Here is a 23,575-nt window from a genome sequence, read left to right as displayed (position 1 = left end):
CACCTGAATTGCCCGAGTTGTTTCTTTTTCATTTTGGTTGACCCCACTCACAATGATCAATGGCATAAATTTTACTTTAGTAAACCTCATTATCATTGAGTGACCTGTTGTGCCCTGTGATAGGTGTTAAGTATAAAACTGAGAATGAGGAATGATATGTGACTTCACAGAATTATAATGAAGTGTGGAAACAGTAGATACCACCGTAGAAGTAGAGGATGGAGGCTGTGTGGTATATGAGTTGAGAACGTAGACTCCAGAGACAACAGGAACCATCATTCTTTACCTTATGAGCCTGGACTAATTACTTGTATGTTCAAAAGTTCAGTCTCTACCTCTGTAAAAAGAAACATAATGCTATTTACTATCTAAAATAAAACTGAAAATAAACCAAAGCCAAATAACTTGTTTATTAATGAAGGAAGGCTTTTTCAAACAAAGTTACTCATAAAAGAAGATTGTAAAAATATTTCTAGCGAGTCACCTTTTAGTAAGAAGCTATCAAATCATACCAAGGAAGGAGGCAGGTGAGCATTTAAAAAGAATCACCGATATGCATTTTTTAAAAAAGAAAAAAATAAGAGCACTCCAAATGTACCGTTTTTCTTTCAAAAGATGAGGCATTAATCATGCTAAATATTTGACAACTAGGGAGTGGGATTAAGAAAAACAACATGAAGTAGAAGTATTAAGAACAAACATAAAGTAAACTTCTGGAAAAGTCCTAACTGATCAATTGTTGGTCTTAACTCTTCCTTCATGAATTTACTTATACATTCAAGGATATGTTGATCATTTGAGTAGCTGCTTATGAGAATATGGAGCTATAAAACATAATCAGAGAATTTAGACAGAAGTATTCACATTTTGGATGTGTTTATTAAATGTTTATAATCAGAAAGAAGAAAAATCCCTATTCTTATCATATTCATTATAGCACTATGGACAAGTGGAAGTAACTGAAAATTAGAAGTATCCCAATAGTAATGATGCAGGTGGGTAGGTGAGCCCCAGAGTTGGGGCTTAGCCTGGGAGGGTTCTTGGCTTTACCCAGGAAAGAATTTAAGGGCAAGCTGGTGGTAAGAGAAAGCAACTTTCATAGAACCAGTACTGCTCCTTGCAGTACTGGCAGTGTGCCCTGATATAGAAGCATATTAGGCTGTTGGCAGCTGTACTTATACTCACTTTTAATTATATGTTAATTAAGAGGCACGGTATTCAGAACTTTCTGGAAAGAGGGTTGGGAGTTCCAGAAACCATGTAAGGTAACTTTCTAGCCATTGCCATGGCCTACTGCCATGGTATTTGTAAACTGTCATGGTGCTGGTAGGTGTGTCTTTATGCTAATGAGCAGTGAGGGCACCTAAACGTCACTTTCATAGCCATCTGCTGGTTTTGGCCCACTTGTTTGCTACATCCTGTTTTGATCAGATCCTGCTTTGATAAACAGGGCCATGACTGGAAAACAGGTCCTGCCAGCCCCCTACCTCAGTAACACAACAGTTAAGGAAGATATAGCTCGGCAACCTAATGGGAAGCTATGCTGTCACAATCAACCTTTAAGCCAATCATTTAATGAACACCTATTATGAGTCAAACAGTGTGCTAGGAACTAAGTATCTAATAAAGACGGAGATAGAAGTAGACTTTGCTCCAAAGAGTTTAAAGTCTACTGTCAGACACAAATGGATATTAAATAAATAATTATACTCAGAAATATTTATTTTATGTTCTAGGAAGTGCTATTAAGGAAATAAGCAAGATACCATGGAGGAGAAAAGTCAAAAAGGGGAAATAGGGCTTACATAGTGCCAATTAGTGAAGGCTTTTCTGAAGAATGGTCAAGAATTAGCACAGGAGGGGTGTAACAGAGGGCTGCATTGTGGGAAAAGGGGAGGTGGCTGAGGAATTGAGTTTATGTGGAGAGATACAAATATATATCTATGCCGTGATTTCAACTGTGGATGAAAGAAAAACTAACATTAATTGAATGTGAATTATGCTAGGCACCATGGTAAGTGCTTTGCATTTATTATCTTATTTAACCCTCAAACAATGCAGTGATGCATGTTTTTACTAAATAGGTTAACTAACTAGATCAAAGTTACACAACCAGGATTCAAACCAAGAGAGTCTGAATGAAAGCCTTTGGTCTTAGTCACTATGCTATGGCGGTATACAAGTTTGAATAAGACTATGAAGATAATTTTGTTTATTGGGGAAGCAGGATTGCAGAGTGTATTTTTTAATGTTGATCGCTCTCAAAGGTGTTATAATATTTTGGCCAGAAAGAATAGTTTTTGTTAATTAACATTTCCACTTTTCTATATTAAAGAGAAATGTTGAAGTACTCTTCCCCTCCAACAAAAAAATGTTTTCTTTTTAAAAATAGGATTTAATTTCTTATAGAACTCTTAGGTGTTTAATTTTATCAAAGGAATAACACACATACATTCAAAAAGTACCAGCAGGGTGGTAATTAGTAACATAACTGTCCAAGAAGAAACAATGGTCCTGGCCGGGCGCGGTGGCTCATGCCTGTAATCCCAGCACTTTGGGAGGCCGAGGTGGGTGGATCACTTGAGGTCAAGAGTTCAAGACCAGCCCGGCCAACATGGTGAAACCCTGTCTCTACTAAAAATACAAAGAAAATTAGCTGGGCATCGTGGTGCACACCTGTAATCCCAGCTACTTGGGAAGCTGAGGCAGGAGAACCACTTGAACCTGGGAGATGGAGATTGCAGTGAGCCGAGATCATGCCATTGCACTGCAGCCTGGATGACAGAGCGAAACTCTGTCTCAAAAAAAAAAAAAAAAGAAAGAAACAATGGTCCTTTGCCCATTCTCCCAATTTTTTTTCTACTTGTTTATAGTTGTTTCTAATGTCATTTACCTCCCATTTCCAAATCAAATGTTAGGACAGCTGTTTCTTGATTTTTAACCTTTAGATGGTATCTATTACTTTCCTTTTATTGAGGTTGAGAAATAATCTATTTTATAAAATCTTTGCTAGCTATAAACTCACACAGACTACCCCTCATTCTTCCAATATACTTATATCACCCTTTGAAATTAAATCAATACTTAGGGTTTACATTCCTATGACTATGCAAATATTCCTTACAGTTAAGCAGCACGTTACATTATGGTTACACCTCGTTTCGTGAACAACTTTTAATTGTATAACAACAATGACAAAAACAAAACCCATTTTTGTCATCTTACATAGAATACAAAATGATACTTAAAAAAAAATGTTGCATAAGTAATACAGTAGCCTCCAGGGTACATACTATTAATTTTCTAAAAGTTAGTTTTAGATGTTCCTTCACTTATGAAAACATCCAGCTGTTAGAACCTTCGTTTGTATATTTCTATTAAATATATGATTTAAGTAACATTAATGCTCTTCCAGTCTCAATCTATTTTGAATTGAACTTTATCTCAGATTTGTCTCTATTTGATATTTATTGTTTTTCTACAAAAATATGATGATCAAAGTTTAGTCTCATGTTTAATAAAGTTCCCAAGTAATTCATCATTGCCTTATTTTATAATCTAAAACCACTTGAAAGTTTTCTCTACAAAAAGCACCAGTAAGTTGAGACCAAAAAAAAAAAAAAAAAAAGAAAAAGAAAAATTGAAAAGTAAGTTTTAAAGCTGAATCACAACAGTGGAGTGGTGTGTTCAGTATTTATCCCAATTGGTGACTGAGCTGAGTGTGAACAGACCTAGGTGGAGAGGCAAAGACCCTGCAACATCTGCAACCAATCCCATAAAAAACGAAATGACAGGGACATTTAGTGATGGGATTGTTTCTTTGCCAACATTTTACTTAGAAAGATCTTTCAAGATTCTACTTAGAAATAAAAACAGCACAATGAGTATACCATTTCTGTGAGATGTAACACCCGGGTACTCTAAGTTATGTGAAGAATGTATTTAAGTATCTGCTTGAAATCTGGGACCATTATCAAACCATCCAGAGCTACCGACGCTGTTGCTTGATCTCTTCTTTCAGCCTTTTCCACCCACGAAAATTCTTTGCATTACTTGTGCATTGAATTTGCTAGTATCGAATGTCCATCAAGATAGTAATTTATGAAGTGAAAAAGCCTCTGCTCTAGACGTGATTTCTTCTCGCATGTATTCATTTTATTCTGGGTCTCAGGCCCCACCACTTTGTACTAGTCTCCCACACTTTGTCTTTAGGTCACTTGTGGAGATTGTGGAGAGTCCTAAAAGTAGTGTGCTTAACAAGGACTTTTGACCATAAAAACAATTAAGCAGGAAATTCAATATTTGCAATAAATCTCTTTGTTCCCTGGCCTTCAGATGTGATTGTGACGAGATTTTAGTACATATTCTATTGTTCGTGTGTCTAAATAATACAACATGTGCAGGACTAGTCTTCCCCTACATTTTCCTTCATAATGGCAAAACTGGCCTCACAGTAAACATTTCTGAGAAGTAGAAAACCAGCATATTGTTTACACGACATTAACAAAATGAGATAGAGACAAAATAATGTTTGATATGTGGAATTAAAGCAATAGATTTGAGTACTGACAGAGACCTGACCTGAATTTTTCTAGTTACAAATGTGACCCTTTCCATCTGATTTGTAAAACCACACCACAATTTAAATTCCATAGATATATATACGTGTATATATATGTATGTTGATTATATTATCTATGACTCAATGTGTAAGTCTTGAAGGACTCTAGGTCCTTTATCTACCTATACAATTCAGATAATTCCAGCCTTTTCTCTTTGTTCCTGTTGAAAATTTTATGAAGATTAAAGTTCTGAAAAATATGAAGTCCCAAATTGTCCCGATTATCATCATCTGGGCACAATTAGAAGAGAATGTTCTCTGTCATTGTCTTGTTCCTCAACACCTGCGCATTGCCAGGAAATTTGGTGAGTTCCCTGTGCTCAGATGTGCTCAGTGTGTCAAGCCCACCAACCATCTCGTCGGTAGAACAGCTGTTCACTTCTTACCACCACAGCTCATTAAGTAGCAACCCTCATGTTCAAATGTATTTTGATCATGTCTAATGGGATCAAAAGAAAAGAAGGAATGTTTTAGTAAAAACACATACTCTCTGGCATTTTAATATTACATATTATATACTTGAATTATTTTACCCTGTGTATCCAACAAAAGGGTATGCATATTTATATGTACAGTACTTAATAACATGTCTTATATAAATGAAACTGTATTTCAACACAAATTCAAGTCTCTTTAGTTAGGAAGAGAGGAAGTGGTCCAATAAATCGCTAAAGTGAGTAAATTTCAGGTGTTCTTACCACAAAACAAACAAAAGCTATGTGAGAAGAAGGATGTGTTAATTTGCTTGACTATAGTGGTCATTTACATATATATATCAAAATATTATATTGTAGACCTTAAAGATTTACAGTAAAAAATTAAGACACATGGGTATTTAAAATAGCAATTATTTTAAGGTTTGGAAAAGTCTGAGAAGGGAATAGGGATGGAGGGATCATGAGGGAAAGCAGGAATCCAAAATCATGGCTAGCCCGGAAGCTTCAGTGGGAAGTCAGCCCAAGAGATACTTTTTTATGGAGATGCCTATTTTCAATCTCTTGTAATATTTGTATGTGTGTACATAAATGTGTATGTGTATATGCATTTGTGTGTGAAGAGACAAATATGTTAACCTTTAATATATTAGTATTATTGTCAAATCACAAAGAGCTACCGAATGAAATAGTAGCTTTTTACTTAAAGGAATCGGCAATACTTTTGTTTTTCACTTAGTTATATTGAATTTCACATGATATGTTGAACTATGTATGGAAGAAAATCATCCTATATTTGACATACTTCAATGTTTTATTCTCTAAGATGTAAATTTACATGCATTTTTCCAGTGTCTGATGACTGAACATTCCCCTACTAGGGCTGGAGTAGAAGGAGCCACTTGCGTAGGGTGTGCAATTTAAAGAAATACAAAAAAAGTCAGCAATCAAGATTTTCCCTTTTGCCTTAGTCTCCAGTATGACTGTACATGGGACTGTTTCTAATTCTGCCTTTAAGTAAATTTTGATATTTTCTTCATTGTAAAATTTTTTCATTAATATTTATTTTTTAAAAAGTATTATTTAAAAATATAATTTATCTTGATTACTAAGTTTTTGGTCCCTCTTAAATTATGAGCTCCTAGAAATGCTTTATTTGTCTAACATTAATTCCAGCCCCCTTCCTAAAAAGATAAATGTCTTTATAATAAAATGCAGCAACATCTCAGTTAACTCAAATAATAGAAAAAGTTTGTTCTGATGACATATTTTTTTTAACTGCATGTTCATCTGCTGAAATAGTAAAATTGCCTGTAAGAGAGGGGATTTATGATTACCCTCCCATACAATTGCTAAAGAGATTTTTATCCATAGAACACTTGTTCATTTGTGCAAAGTTTTATGAGTTGATCTCTCAGCCTTGTACTTAAAAAAATATTTTCCTAACCACAAAATTGTAATCTAGTAACCAGATGTTAACTACAATGTCAGTGCTTTTGAAATATGCTACACTTAAAAAAATGGAGAGGACTTCCTGTTGCAGCTCCAACACTTACGGAGCTTGGAAATTGTCACTCTTATCCTTATGACAAGGAAAAAACTAAACAAATGAAAATCAATGACTTTTTTTTTTTTTGCACCCAACAGAGAATTACGATTGCAGGGCAAACTGCCACCCTAAAATCTAAAGAGACAGACAAATTTGGAGAAATATAGCTGAGATCATTTTACCTGGGATAGAAGTCACTGGAGGTGTAATCTGGTAGGCACACTTAAGTGGTGATGCTGAATTTAGACAGGATTGATAATGAATAACTGCTGGAGGCTACAGTCCACTTACATTCATATTTCATGGGTTTTTATATGAAAAAAATGCCAGCAGGTTCTCATAATAGTATTCAAGAAAAATCACCTCGTGTCTTTAGTATGAGAAGATAAAAATAAGTACTTTGAAATATGCCCAATGTGTTCTCCATGACAAAGGCCCACTCTCGAGTGAAAAAAAAGAGTTCACCAGAGCCTAATCTCACACAGGTAAAAGAGTAATCATCCAACTCCAGCCCACTCCAACCTTTCTGTCGCATCTAGGAAGGGGAGAAAAAAATAGTAAGAAATATTTGTGAAAATCACACAGAGGGACATAAAGAGACTGAGATAACATTATAAGAATATAGAATGCCTCTCCTTTGCCACTCCTTACCACCACATTAACAGCGCTTTTTATAATAAAAGTAGATAAAGCTGTCAGACTCCACTTAAGGAGGAGTCTCTAGGGAAATCTAAATACAGCAGGGGAGATAACCCATGGACACCAGAGGAATATTAGTTTCAGACACCTACAGCCACAGGAAACAATAAATATAACCTATCCTATAGCCACATAAACATAAAATATCTCACTAAAGGCCTATTTATCTCAGTTTTCTTTTGCTCGATACACTATATAGAGTTTTCTATGAAAAATTACAAAGCATGCTTAAAAAATTACAAGTCTGCAGATGCCAAAGCAAGCATCAGAATTGGACTTGGAAATGGAAGAGATTTTGGAATTTTCAGACAAGGATTTAAAAATAACTATAATTAACATGCTAATAGTTTTAATGAAGAGAGTAGACTACATGCAACAATAGATTGGTAGTATAAGCACAGAGATGAAAACTGTAAGACAGAATGAAAATAAAATGCTAGAATTTAAAACCACAGTCATAGAAATGAAGAATGCCTTTGATGGACTCAGTAAGATGAACTTGGCCGAAAGAATCAGTGAATGTGAAGCAATACCATTACAAACTGTCCAGACTAAAATGTAAATAGAAAAAAGAATGAAAACACAGAACCTAATATCCAAGAACTGTGGAACATTTTTAAAAGATATGACATACATGTAATTGCAATACTAAAAGAAGAAAAAATGAGCAGAAGTAATATTTGAAGCAATAATTGTTAGGTGAGAATTTTATAAAATTAATGTGTGTATATATATCCACATTAGTGTGTATATGTATATTATATATATGTGTACATGTGTGTATATATATTTTATATATATATATATCTCCAAGCTTACCATATCCAAACAAAAGAAAACCAAAGCAAAAGAAAACTTTGAAAAAAGCCAGAGGCAAAACATTATATCTATAAAGAAAAAATACAAATATTATATGTTACATCTTATCAGAAACTTTGCAAATGAGAAGAAAGTGGGTGAAGTATTTAAAGTGTTGAAATAAAAACAACAATTTTATATTCAGAGAAATTAATCTTCAAAAATGAAGAAAATGTAAAAATTTTCTACATAATTAAGAAAAGCTTTGGAGAAGAAATGAATGAAAATAAAGTAAAATCTTTGTTTATCTTATTCTTAATTGATAAGAGATATTTACTTAAAATAATAAGAATGTATTATGTGACTATAGCATGTGATAAAGTAAAATTAATGGCAGCAACTTTATAAGTAATTAGATGGAGAACTCTGAAATACTTTACAGCACCTGCAAAATTCATGAAGCAGTATAAACTTATTTGAAAGAAAACTTAGGTTAGTTATAAAATGTATATTGCAAACTTTAGGGCAAACAATAAGGTTTTTTAAAAGCAACATATAACTGAAATGCTAAGAGAAGGGAGAAAATAGAATTACATATACTGAATTAAAATCAGACAAGCCAGACAAAAGAAGGTGAATAAAGTTTGGGTGCAGTGGCTCAGGCCTGTAATCCCAGCACTTTGGGAGGCCAAGGTGGGCAGATCACCTGAGGTCAGGAGTTCAAGACCAGCCTGCCCAACATGGCAAAACCATGTCTCTACAAAAAATTAGCCAGGCGTAGTGGTGGGCGCCTGTAATCTCAGCTACTCGGGAAGCTGAGGCAGGAAAATCACTTGAAACCCGGATGCAGAGGTTGCAGTGAGCCGAGATTGTGCCATTGCACTCCAACCTGGGTGACAAGAGCGAAATTCCGTCTCAAAAAAAAGAAGGTAAATAAAAAAAACAGGAAAAGCAATGAATAAAATACAGTTACAAATATGGTAGATATTAACCCAACTATCAATCATCACTTTGTCAGTGGTCTCAATACTTCAATTAAAGACAGGTTGCTAGAGTGGATTGGAATAAAAAAGACCCTACTATAAATTTTCTACAATAAACCCTCTTTAAATAGAAAGACACAGGTTTAATCTAAAGAGGTGGGAGAAAGATGTATCATACGAACACGAATCAAAAGCAAGTTGGTGTAGCTGTATTAATTTCAGACAAAGCGGATTTCTGGGCAAGAAAAATTATAAGAGAAAAAAGAGAGATTACATGTTGATGAAGGGATCAATTCTCTAAGAAGACAAATCCTTAATCTGTATGTGCCTAATAACACAGACTCAAAATACATGAAGCAAAAACTGATAGAACTGCAAAGAAAAATAGACAAATCTATTACTATAGCTGAAGAATACAATACCCTTCTTTTATTAACATATATATATCAAGCAGGCAGAGAATCAGTAGGATGCAGTTGCTCTCAATAGCATTATAATTAGCATATTCTAATTGACATTTATAGAATTCTCCATCCAACGACGGCACAATATATATTCTTCTCACATTCACATGGAACATGCAACAAGACAGACCCCATTCTAGCTCATAAACACACCGTAACTAGTTTAAAAAAAAAAAAAAAAACAGGAATTATGCAGAATATGTTCTCTGACCACAATTAAATCAAACTACAAATCAGTAACAGAATGGTATTTGGAAAATTTCCAAATATTTGAACATTAAACAAAGAACTTCTAAAGAAAAGATGGGTAAAAGAAGTCTCTGGATAGATTTTTTTAAAAAAATTGAACCAGATGAAAATTAAAACACAACTTATCAAAATATGTGGAATGCATTGATAGCATTATTTGGAGGGAAAATTACATTATTAAATGCTTATATTAGGAAAAAAAGCTGAGGTGATGGTGATGTTAATTTGCTTTATTGTGGTGATATTTTACAGTGGATATGTATATCAAATCACCAATCGTATACCTTAAGCATATACAATTTTTACTAGTCAAATATACCTCAATAAAATTTTTAAAAGGAATGATAATAAAAAAGGCAAGAAAATCTAAAGTCAATAATCTAAGCTTCCATCTTAGAGAATTACAGAAAGAAGAAATAATTTATGCTTGAAACAACTATAAAAAATCATAAAAATTAGAGTAGAAAGCTCTATTGTAGAACAAAAACCCTCCTGGAACTTACAGGCAGTTACAGCAAAAGGTTGTAGGATGTGGGCTGATAGACAAATGTCAGTTACAGCAAGGTTGTAGGATGTGGGCTGACAGACAAATGTCAGTTACAGCAAGGTTGTAGGATGTGGGCTGATAGACAAATGTCAGTTACAGCAAGGTTGTAGGATGTGGGCTGATAGACAAATGTCAGTTACAGCAAGGTTGTAGGATGTGGGCTGATAGACCAATGTCAGTTACAGCAAGGTTGTAGGATGTGGGCTGATAGACCAATGTCAGTTACAGCAAGGTTGTAGGATGTGGGCTGATAGACCAATGTCAGTTACAGCAAGGTTGTAGGATGTGGGCTGATAGACAAATGTCAGTTACAGCAAGGTTGTAGGATGTGGGCTGATAGACAAATGTCAGTTACAGCAAGGTTGTAGGATGTGGGCTGATAGACAAATGTCAGTTACAGCAAGGTTGTAGGATGTGGGCTGATAGACCAATGTCAGTTACAGCAAGGTTGTAGGATGTGGGCTGATAGACCAATGTCAGTTACAGCAAGGTTGTAGGATGTGGGCTGATAGACAAATGTCAGTTACAGCAAGGTTGTAGGATGTGGGCTGATAGACAAATGTCAGTTGCTTTCTTACATACCAGCAATGGATAACTGAAACTTGGAATTAGAAACATAACACCATTTATATTAGCACCGGAAAACACTTTGATCTAAGTTTAATAAAATACGCACAAGATCTTTATGAGGAAAGCCACAAAATTCTGACGAAAGAAAAAATTCTGATAAAAAAGACCTAAATAGGCCGGGCGCGGTGGCTCACGCCTGTTATCCTAGCACTTTGGAGGTCGAGGCGGGTGGATCACCAGGTCAGGAGATCGAGACCATCCTGGCTAACACGGTGAAACCCATCTCTACTAAAAAAATATAAAAATCAGCCGGGCGTGGTGGCGGCGCCTGTAGTCCCAGCTACTCGGGAGGCTGAGGCAGGAGAATGGCGGGAACCCGGGAGGCGGAGCTTGCAGTGAACCAAGATCGCGCCACTCACTCCAGCCTGGACGACAGAACGAGACTCTGTCTCGGGGCGGGGGGGGGGGGGGGGGAAAGACCTAAATAAATGGAAAGCAATTCCATGGTTCATAGACATGAAGGCTCAATTTTGTCAACATGTCAGTTATCAATTTTATGTATAAATTCAACACAGTCCCAGTCAAAATACTAGCAAGTTACTTTGTGAAAATCAACAAACTACAAGAAAGCTGTAGTAATCAAGACAGTGTATTACGGGTGAAATAATAGACGAATAGAGCAATGCAATGGAATAAAGTGCCAAGACATAGACCCATATAAATATGGTCAATTGATCTTTGGTCAAAAAGCAAATCAATTTAACAGAGAAAGTACTTTTTAAAAATGGAAACATTTATTTGAATATTTCTTAGAGGTTTCAGGTATTTATAAAAATATTTGATTACAAAAGGAGAAAAAAGTTGGTTCTAAAGTGCAACCCAATAAGATGCCAAGTAACAACTGCAAAACACTTACATATTTAATAGAATATAAGTTGCAAGGTGCTTGGATCAAGCCAGTATATCTCTTTTTTTTTTTTTTTTTTTTTTTGAGACGGAGTCTCGCTCTGTGGCCCAGGCTGGAGTGCAGTGGTGTGATCTCGGTTCACTGCAAGCTCCGCTCCCGGGTTCACGCCATTCTCCTGCCTCAGCCTCCTGAGTAGCTGGGACCACAGGCACCGCCACCTCGCCCGGCTGATTTTTTGTATTTTTAGTAGAGACGGGGTTTCACCGTGTTAGCCAGGATGGTCTCGATCTCCTGACCTCGTGATCCGCCCGTCTCGGCCTCCCAAAGTGCTGGAATTACAGCCTTGAGCCACTGCGCCCGGCCTCCTCTTCTTAAACAGATTAATTTTCGTATATTTCTCAATTTAAAACTATAGTTGGCCGGGCGCGGTGGCTCAAGCCTGTAATCCCAGCACTTTGGGAGGCCGAGACGGGCGGATCACGAGGTCAGGAGATCGAGAGACGATCCCGGCTAACACGGTGAAACCCCGTCTCTACTAAAAAAATACAAAAAAATAGCCGGGCGAGGTGGCGGGCGCCTGTAGTCCCAGCTACACAGGAGGCTGAGGCAGGAGAATGGCGTAAAACCGGGAGGCGGAGCTTGCAGTGAGCTGAGATCCGGCCACTGCACTCCAGCCTCGGTGACAGAGCAAGACTCCGTCTCAAAAAAAAAAAAAAAAACAAAAAAAAAAACTATAGTTTCTGTGCATTGAAAGCACAAGATATGGGTGAAACCTGGAGGGAACTTATTCAGTTCTTGCCAAATAGCGGATAAACTGGTAAAACTAAATTATAATGGACCTAATCTCCAAGTTGTCACAGCTGGTATGGTTTTCCTTGAGCTGTATTCATGTTCAAACCTGGCATTAGTCTTTACATAGCTATAAATCAAACTTTCAAAGTAACTCTTGAACTTTTGTACTTTGACATCATTAAAACTACTCTGAATGTCATTCTTCCAAGATAGAAGATATTGAATTTAAAAAATTACTTTACGCTGAGACTTTTTTTTTTTTTTTTTTGACAGAGTCTCGCTCTGTCGCCCAGGCTGGAGTGCGGTGGCCAGATCTCAGCTCACTGCAAGCTCCGCCTCCCGGGTTCCCGCCATTCTCCTGCCTCAGCCTCCCGAGTAGCTGGGACTGTAGGCGCCCGCCACCGCGCCCGGCTAATTTTTTGTATTTTTTTAGTAGAGACGGGGTTTCACCATGTTAGCCAGGAAGGTCTCGATCTCCTGACCTCATGATCTGCCCATCTCGGCCTCCCAAAGTGCTGTGATTGCAGGGGTGAGCCACTGCACCCCGCCGATGCTGGGACTTTCTTTGAAGGAGGAAAGCAACAATTATCCTACATTTTAGTAAACACAGGCACTTATTTATTTAAAAAATACTCCTAACTAAAACTATGCAACTTGAGATCAGTTGGCCACAGTGAAACCTAAATAACATGCAGGACTTTCCTTGCATATTCAAATAATGCTGTAGGCCTATCATCATACTGATCACTGGGGGCCAGAAACCAATGGAACAGGACATTAGCAAATCAGTTAAAGACTTCAGAAAAAAAAAAGCTACAATTTATAACAACCTACAGATAAAACATTTGATGCATTTGCAAACTTGAACACCTTAAAACTTTTAAACACATGTTTGAACAGTGGACTAAAGGAAATGTAATGTTTCATTTTCTGAAAACACCAGATGCTTTGTAGTTTATTATTTAGAGGTCTTTGTGATAGGTAGTGAACATCAGCAAAACATGATCTGTTCAGTCCCAAATGTAGGAACTCGGAAACAGAAGTTCTCACTGTTCCTTAGCCATTTAAATCAGTAGGGCAAGGGCCGAAAAGAGGATTCTGAAGATGCCCAGTAATACACATGCCCTGGGTTAATGACACGTGTTTCCCTGCAAAACCAAATTGTATTTACTGTGGTACCAGTGTATCTCAAACAGAATTCGAGTTCACCAGAGTTCAGAATTGTTTTCCAGATGCTGCCTTTCCTACCTTGCAGCCAAACACCCAGCACACTTCTTTGCTTATTGGATGAATACGTATTGCACACTGTTTAGCAGGAATGTGTGGAATTAGAGATGGTACCCATCTCCCAGGTTCACTTTCTTAGGCACTATGGCAAAGTTTCAAAACATGAATGCGTAAAATCAAATTTAGAAAAAATGGCTAAGATAGGAAATTTTATGTTAGCTGTACTTTATCACAATTTTTAAAAATCAAAGTTGTATGTTCAAAGGCACCATGTTGGGTGGTATAAAGTAGTAGCTAACATTGTTCTTCCCATCTACATGAGCATACATCCATGACACATATGGTAAAGTGCATTATGTTGTATCAATTACTGCAGCTCTGCTGGCTTCCTCTGTCTTCCTTCTCAAAGCAGGGTTTTGTGTGAGAGCTGATTTCTAGCTGTGTCTATCATTCTTTGAGTCACAGGTAACACATTTTTCCAAGACAATGTGGGCCATGTTTATTCAGGGAGAAGTCTTATTTTTTGAATGTTTAACTTGTTCACAACCTAGACATTGGTTATTATACACTGATACTCTTTAAAAATCCTATCCTTAAACAAAATTAGACCTTTTGTAGACTTTGAAGACCAATCTTGCTCAAAATCGCTTGATGTTACCATCTAGTAGTCAACAGCTTTGTTGAGGCACAATTGCCATATTTGTATATAAAATTTCAATTGCCCAATGAATCAAAATTTTTAATGCAATATTCTTTAATAAAATGGCATACAAAAACATTAAGAGTGCTAGTATTAGTGGGTAACATAGGTCACATGAGCAATATAAGGACATCTTTAGGTGTGTCGAAATAAAAAAAACCATTTATTCATAGTTGGATACTCATTGGAATCAAGGCCAATGGTTTAGTGTTAAACTGAAGGAACACGGTTAAAGACTATAATAATCTACAATTGTATTCCTGAATATATCTAAAATTTAAGACGCTAAATAAAGTAGGGATTTTTCTAACATATTTTAGTTCTCTCGGAATAGAGCCCCCTTTTTGACTTTGAAGTCTTTAGTTCAAATTTCTCACATCTCGTTTGAGATGTGTTTTTAGGAATATATTATTCAACCAAGTCCAGCACTTATTGAATGGGCAACCAGAATAATATCTCTCAGATCAAAAGACATATAAAACATGGTGGTATTTTAGGTCAGGTGCAGTGGCTCACACCTGTACTCCCAGCATTTTGGGAGGCCGAGGCGGGTGGGTCACCTGACATCAGGAGTTCAAGACCAGCCTGACCAACATGATGAAACCCCATCTCTACTAAAAATACAAAAAATTAGCTGGGCATGGTGGTGTGTGCCTGTAGTCTCAGCTACTCAGGAGGCTGTGACAGGAGAATTGGTTGAACCTGGGAGGCAGAGGTTGGAGTGAGCTGAGACTGTACTTCAGCCTGAGCTGCAGAGATAGACTCCATCTCAAAAAAAAAAAAAAAAAAGATGGTATTTTATATTTTTATCTGACGTCTTTTCATTATAATTTTCTGCTTACCAGTTAAAGATGTGTTTATCCCACATAGTGGGTATGCACTTGTGGCTTGTTCAAGTATTGGCTATAAAAATAGCCCTATTCTCATATGACTTTTGAAGTGAAAGGATAGGGAATTCACTCAGCACCAATAAATGTCTGCAAATACAACTACAAACACATATGAGGATGGGAAGAAGTATGCTATAGAATCGGAAGGATGGGGAGTTGTTTTTTTGAAAAGATGGATCTACACATTTCAGTGGGGCAGAAGAATGCTGGGAAAGTGAGTGGATTAGGTAACGACTTGGAGACTTAGATGGGATGATAAAAATCAAGTTTCATTAAAGTAGGATGCTCAATTGGGAGTAGAAAGAGTGGACTTGCAGTGAAATGCTGAAGACCATTGTTAACAAATTACATATGATGAGGAAGATGAAAGATGACAGACATGAATAGGGACATTATTAAGTAACAATTGGAAAAGAACTTTAGCAGTGCTAAATTCTGTCAAATCTTCTTTCTGTTTCTCTTTCACAGACTATTTACTTTGGCCTTGCCACATTTGCTCTGATTCGATGTTTTTCAGCTCCTGCACTAGCTGTCTCCATAGCCTTTCAAATGGCTGCTCTTCCAAAATTTTCTCTTGCTTCAATCCATTTTATAGGGCTGAGGTTAATCTTCCAAAAACAGTATTCATAGTGTTACTTTTCTCCTACGAAAGCTTCAGTGCTTCCCTAAGACAGACTATGTATCCCTCAAATATAAAACCTTTACTCAAAAACTGAAGTGCTCTCCATTTGTATCCTAGTTTCCCATGATTTATATTCATCAAAACCTTTACTGAAATATATTGCTTTATCCTGCTATTCTTTCCACGTGGAATAATAATGCTTAATATTAAATGCTTACATGAAGAATATATTTATTCATTCATTTATGGTATATCTGCTTAACACAGTGCAGTTGATTCTTCTTTGAGATTCTGCAGAAGTCTACCTTTCTCTATGATGTCTTCTTCTTCATTCTCCCAGAAACAACCCTTTCAGTAACAGAGTTTGCATGGGTTATATTCCTCTTGTTGCATGGAACTGCCACCTACTTTTCTAGGTAATATTGGAGGTTCTACAAGAACAGACACTATGCATTGTTCAAATTTGCATCCCCCACAATGCCTTGCATAATGCTTTGCTGAAATATGTGTGAACTGAAGCAATGAAATAAATAGTTTTCCTAACGTAAGTTTTCTACAGAGGAACAGCACTGACTAACTAACAAGGGATAAAGAAAAGCCCAGTCAAAATTAGAGAACTGTAACATCAAAAACAAAATTTCCCCATCACAATTTCATCTTTAGCAGCTGTAAGTTGCTTTTTATTTTTATTGCTTTAATTGACAAATAGTAATTGTGTATGTTTGTGGGGTAAATTTGATGTTTTGATCTATTTACATATTGTAGAAAAATTCAATGAAGCTAATTAACACATCCATCACATCACCAAATTATTATGGTTCTGTGGTGAGAACATTAACAATTTATTACTTTAAAAATTTTGAAATATAGGCTGGGTGCAGTGGCTCGCGCCTGTAATCCCAGCACTTTGGGAGGCCGAGGTGGGCGGATCACGAGGTCAGGAGATCGAGACCATCCTGGCTAACACGATGAAATCCCATCTCTACTAAAAATACAAAAAATTAGCCGGGCAAGCTGACGGGCGCCTGTAGTCCCAGCTACTTGGGAGCCTGAGGCAGGAGAATGGTGTGAACCTGGGAGGCGGAGCTTGCAGTGAGCGGAGATGGCACCACTGCACTCCAGCCTGGGCGACAGAGCGAGACTCTGTCTCAAAAAATAATAATAATAAATAATAAAAATAAATAAATAACATTTTGAAATATATAATGCATTATTATTAACTGTGGTCACCCTGCAGTGCAACAGATCACTAAAAGTTATTCAATCAATTTAATGGAAACTTTGTACCCTATGACTGACATTTTCCCTTTTGTAATCTTTTCCCCTCCTTCTAGCCTCTGGTAATTACCTTTCTACTCTCTGTTTCTATGAAATTGCTTTTGTAAATTCCACATATAACTGAGATCTTACAGTATTTGTCTTTCTGTGCATTTCATTTAAGATAATGTTTTCCACTTCTATGTATGTTGCCGTAAATGATAGCATCTGCCTCCTTTTAAACACTAAATAATATTCCATTGTGTATATATACCACATTATCTTTTCATCTGTTGATGAACACATAGGTTTGCTTCCTTATCTTGGCTACTGTGAAAGATACTGAAATGAATACGAGAGTGGAAACATCTCTTTGACATGCCTATTTAGATTCTTTTGGATATATACCTAGAAGTGGGATAACTGGATCACATGATAATTATTTTAGCTTTTTGAAGAACTTACATTTTCCAAAATGGCTATACTAATTTACATGACCACCAACAGTGTGTAAGTGTTCCCTTTTCTCCACATCCTTACTAATACTTTTTATCATTCATCTTCCTGATAATAGCCATTCACCATGATCAAGAGGAATTTATCCCAGGGATGCAAGAATGGCTCAACATACATAAGTCAATAAATGTGATACATCATATTAACAAAATGAAAGACAAAAACCACATGATAATCTCAATAACTACAAAAAGAGAATTTAACAAAATTCAACATTCATTCATATAAACGTTTTCACAAAATAGGCATAGAAGGAATATACTTTAACACATAAGGCTATATATGACAAGCCCACAACTATCACCATAGTGGTGAAAAGTTGAAAGCTTTTCCTACAAAGATCAGCAGCAAGACAAGAATGCCCACTCCCACCACTTCTATTCAACATAGAACTGGAAGTTCCATCAAGAGCAATTAGGCAAGAAAACAAAAATAATAAAAGGCATCCATATATCAATGGAAGAAGTGAAATTGTCTGTTTGGTGATGACATGATCTTCTACACAGAAATCCCTAAAAGCACCACCAGAAAGCTGTCAGAATTAATAAACAAATTCATGAAAGTTTCAGGTTACCAAATCAACACCAGAAAAGTTAGCATTTCCATACACTAGCAACAAACTATCTGAAAAATAAGTTAAGAAAATAATACCATTTAAAATAGTACCAAAAAATAAGAGTAAATTTAACCAAGGAGGTGAAAAATTTGTACACTCAAAACCATAAAATATTGATGAAAGTAATTGAGTAGGACACAAATAAATGGAAAGATATCCTGTGTTCATGGATTAGCATAATTGATATTGTTAAAATATCCATACTACCCAAAGCAATCTACAGATTCAATGAAATTCGTATCAAAATTCCAATGTCATTTTTCACAGAAACAGAAAAAGCAATCTTAAAATTGGTATGGAACCAGAAAAGATCCCAATTAGCTAGAGGAATCTTGAGAAAAAGAACAAAGTTGAAGGCATCACACTTCCCAATTGTAAAACATATTATAAAGCTATTGTAATCAAAACTGTGTGGTATTGGCATTAAAAACAGATACATGAACCAATGGAACAGGACAGAAAGCCCAGAAATAAACTCAAGTAATTATGGTCAATATATCTTTGACAAAGGTGTAACAACTCTACTTTGAAAACATACTTGTTTTTCAATGACTGAGACCAAAAATTAAATACTAACTTGTTAATAATTTTTCTCTATTTTTATTATTTTCCCTGAATTTATTTTTTAAACATATTATGATGTTGCTACAATTCACCAATAGTACTTGGATTTTTATTTTTTTCTTTAACAAAATTTTCTATCAGAAAAAAAGATTTTTAGAACATTATAAACTATCAATATATATTCCAACTATGAAACATTTCTTGCTGTGTTAGTTTTGTTCTAGGATTCATAATTGGTGAACTTGATTTAAGATCAAACAGTAAAAGAAAAATCATGTAAACCCCTCCAAGAGCAATATCATATCCAGACTAACCTGTTGTTTTGGTTCCTTCACAAACTTTTAAAAGAATCATATGCACGATGTGGTTTGGAATGAAAACTGGTGTAAATGCGCATTCCAGGGGAAATTCTGCTGCAGACTTATTTGTCCTTGCTCAATTAATTTTTATTTATTGTCCTATAAATTTACAAAATTCTCAAAAACCATGTGTAATAAATTCTAATTATAGAGTAACATGTTATTATGGAAAACATGGTAAACCAAAACTGAAATGTTTGCAGAGTCCAAGAAGAGTATACTTCATGTTATTCATACACTTAACGGTCTATGCCTTGTATAATAGTAATTTTTGTACATGTTTAGCTCATCTGTCAATTATCTGTTTCAAAAATTTGAATTTCCTTACAAAAAGGATCTTTACAAAAAAAAATTTTTATCTCTCACAGATACTGATGGTGTGCCTTGCACACAGTAAAAAAGGTCAATACCGGTTGCTTAGCATGTAGGTTAAGGTATAATGCAAATAACTTTTACAAGTGGGTAGTTACAAAGCTACTACTGTTGATAAGACTGGCTGGATACAAAAGAAAATTTATAAAATTTCTGTTCATTCCTTTACTCCACCAATGTTTCACAGAATCTACATAACAAGATTTCTCTTAAGAGACACTGGAGAGGTAATGAAGGGAGAGTACTAGAGGAGGTGGAGCCTACTCTAAAAGGTTTACTAAGAGTGGGTCCTGGAGAGCTAGACCTGGAAAGGAGAATTTGAGAGATGTTAATGGCAAAAAGCCCAGAGATAATGGAAAAGAATTCAAAGCAAAAGCAGAAGCAGAGAGATTTACAAGAGTTGCCTGGGGAATTGGAGTGCATGCCCTGCAACTGTTTCTATCAGGATGGACTCTCCTACTAAACACCAGAATAATGGCCCACATTTGCTTATCAGAGTTTTGCAGGTAAGTTGATTCTCTAGTTTAGCTGACAGATGCCAGTGAATAAAATTTGAAGAATACTGCTAATGTAAGAATGGAAATTATCACAGGGTTTCTTGATGTGTTCTAAACAAGCTAAATACAAAGACAGAACATATAATGAGATGTGGACAGAGCTTTTGATGGTTGGCGCCACATGAGATTTTTTTCCTTTACCACTAGAGCTGGGCCAAAGTTTAAATTATAATAAATCATCAAGGCAAAAAACGATTTAGGGCTTTCCATTTGGACTGTATATTTTTCTATGATGTTTATTGATGTTTCTTAAGGATGACTCAATGCATTTTTTTTTTTTTTTTTTGAGACGGGGTCTCGCTCTGTCGCCCAGGCTGGAGTGCAGTGGCGCGATCTCGGTTCACTGTAACCTCCACCTCCTGGGTTCCTGCCATTCTCCTGCCTCAGCCTCCCGAGTAGCTGGGGCTACAGGCGCCGCCACCGCGCCCGGCTAATTTTTTTTTTGTGTTTTCAGTAAAGACGGGGTTTCCCCGTGTTAGCCAGGATGGTCTCGATCTCCTGACCTTGTGATCCACCCGTCTCGGCCTCCCAAAGTGCTGGGATTACAGGCGTGAGCCTCCGCGCCCGGCAGCATATTTCTTTATACTTACCTGCCTACTTTTATAAAACTCCTTTCATTCTTAAATGGGTTAGCAGCATAAACTGATATCTCTTTTGATCCTCACAAATATACTCAAATTCTCTGTGCCTCACTTTCTTAATTTCTAAAATGGGGATGGTGATAATGCTTGAGCCACAGTATTGTTTTGAGGATTATCAAATAAATTAACATCTGCAAAAACACTTAAAATAATGCTTAACATGTAAAACAGACTCAATATATTTTAGTTTTTATTATAAATGCAAAACTAAAATTTTAAGTTATTTCTTTTTTGTTTCTTATTAATTTTATTACATTTTATTTTTAAGTATATGAGAAAGTCATGGGTAGATGCTCAATGTAAAAAATTCAGACATTACAAATAAAATACATGCTCTCTTGAACACCAGTCCTTTCCGTGTAACCATTATCAGTTGACTACGTAATTTTCTATATAGGTTTCACTATATATATATATATATATATATTCACACACACACACACAACACACACACATATATGTAGTACATATACTATATCTAATTTTTAGTAGATAGATGTAATTTTCAAAATTAACAAAGTTATAGAACAAAAAAGCCTGAACATGTATTGATACAAAAATTTAATAATAAATAATTTGCTAAGGAAATAAAAATACTATAATATATAATATTTAATGTATTTTTACAGGCATGTCATATTGTATGTCAGATTAAGTCTACAATATTCATTTTTTGACTCAAAAAATTGGGTTGAGTTTTTTTGAAGTCAAGAAATAAACATAGAACATTCTTTTCTATCACATATATTGCATTGTATTATATCCTATATAATAATTACCTCTATTGGACACTTAGATTATTTTCTGTAAATTATTTTTTCCCACTAAAACCAAACATGAAATAAATTTATCTATGATTGCCAGTGGTTTTGTAGGATAGCTATTTAAAAAAATGAAAGAAAATTGTTGGTTTAGATAACATGATTTTCAAAAAAATTATATACTTTCAAATAATCTTGGATCAATAACTTAATAAAATTAAATACTCTGAGTAGTCCATTAGTATGCTAGTTTCTAGTCACCCTCCAATATTGATGTTACTGAATGCAAATTTGTCAATCAGATGAGTAAAAAAGTTTGGCACAATAAACATACATGTGCCATGTGTCTTTATAGCAGCATGATTTATAATCCTTTGGGTATATACCCAGTAATGGGATGGCTGGGTCAAATGGTATTTCTAGTTCTAGATCCTTGAGGTATCGCCACACTGTCTTCCACAGTGGTTGAACTAGTTTACAGTCCCACCAAATGATAGACTGGATTAAGAAAATGTGGCACATATATACCGTGGAATACTATGCAGCCATGAAAAAGGATGAGTTCATGTCCTTTGCAGGGACATGGATGCAGCTGGAAACCATCATTCTCAGCAAACTATCGCATGAACATAAAACCAAACACCACATGTTCTCACTTATAGGTGGGAATTGAACAGTGAGAACACTTGGACACAGGAAGGGGAACATCACACACCGGGGCCTGTTGTGGGGTGGGTGTAGTGGCGAGGGACAGTATTAGGAGATATACCTAGTGTAAATGACGAGTTAATGGGTGCAGCACACCAACATGGCACATGTATACATATGTAACAAACCTGCACGTTGTGCACATGTACCCTAGAACTTAAAGTATAATAAAAAAAAAGTTTGGCATTGTGGATTTAATTTTAAATTATTCTGGTTGCTAGTGAGGACTGGCATCTTTTAAAATGCTTATCAACTATTTCTATTTGTCCTTTGCCAGTTGTGTATTCACAGACTGTGACTCTTTCTATTACATTGTCTTTTCCTTATTGAGTCATAAATGCTCCAATGCAATGTTATTAATAAGGTATTACCTGTTTTTTCCTTTGTATGTTACAGATTTTTTGTCATCAACTTTTTCTGTTTTTTAAATTTGTTTGTAGTACCTTTTGTTATTTAGAGTTTTAAATTCTGATGTTTTCAAAGTTATCAAATAACTCATTTAAAAAATCAACTTTACTTCTTTTTCTTTTAAAATTTGTTTTATTATTAAATCCTTCTATTTTCTTGGATGCATTGCTATTTTTCAGGTTTCTTTGACTAAAACATTGTTCATTCTGTTTTTATTTTTTCATCACAAAATTTTTTTAATAATTACAATTATCAGACCATATTATCCACTTTGCTGGTATTCCATAGGTTTTGATATTAAATAGTTTCTTGTTCATGAATTTCTGCATTCTTTATAACTTTCATTTTAAAAATTTCCTTAGAACATTGATTATTAAATTTTCTTTAAACAAATTTTAGGCATTTTCTTGCATCTTTTTCTGTTACTTTTGAAATTATACAGTTATGGTCCTTGAAGAGTATTATTTCTGCATTTGAGGATTTATTGAGATTTCTTTTGTGATCTAATGCATAAAGTTTATTTTGTTGTGTTTGCTTCATTTTTAGAATGTTTTCTGTATGACTGGAAAGAATATATATTATTAATATGCTAATAGCCACAAATATTCATACAATTATATATGTTTACATTAAATTGGTAAATTTTTTTATTAATCACAACTATTTTATATGCTTTATCTGGAAATGGTGTATTAAAGTTTCCTATTATAACTATCATGCTAATTTCTTCCTTCTATATATGATTTGCTTCTTTTCTTTGGTCC

General features: G+C 35.4%; 1 long non-coding RNA gene across 1 annotated transcript; it reads left to right on the top strand.

Annotated features, from left to right (window-relative positions):
• The first annotated feature begins 10,264 nt into the window (after positions 1-10,264).
• LOC126940862 (uncharacterized) lies at positions 10,265-10,910 on the top strand. Its single transcript, XR_007720945.1, has 4 exons — positions 10,265-10,361; positions 10,405-10,490; positions 10,620-10,748; positions 10,835-10,910. It is a non-coding gene; the product is annotated as an uncharacterized LOC126940862 (long non-coding RNA).
• The last annotated feature ends 12,665 nt before the right edge of the window (positions 10,911-23,575 follow it).

The sequence above is a fragment of the Macaca thibetana genome, chromosome 17, assembly GCF_024542745.1.
Source record: "Macaca thibetana thibetana isolate TM-01 chromosome 17, ASM2454274v1, whole genome shotgun sequence".
Taxonomy (NCBI): Eukaryota; Metazoa; Chordata; class Mammalia; order Primates; family Cercopithecidae; genus Macaca; species Macaca thibetana.
Note: the sequence above shows the minus strand (reverse complement) of the source record. Positions and strands in the feature narration are given on the sequence as shown.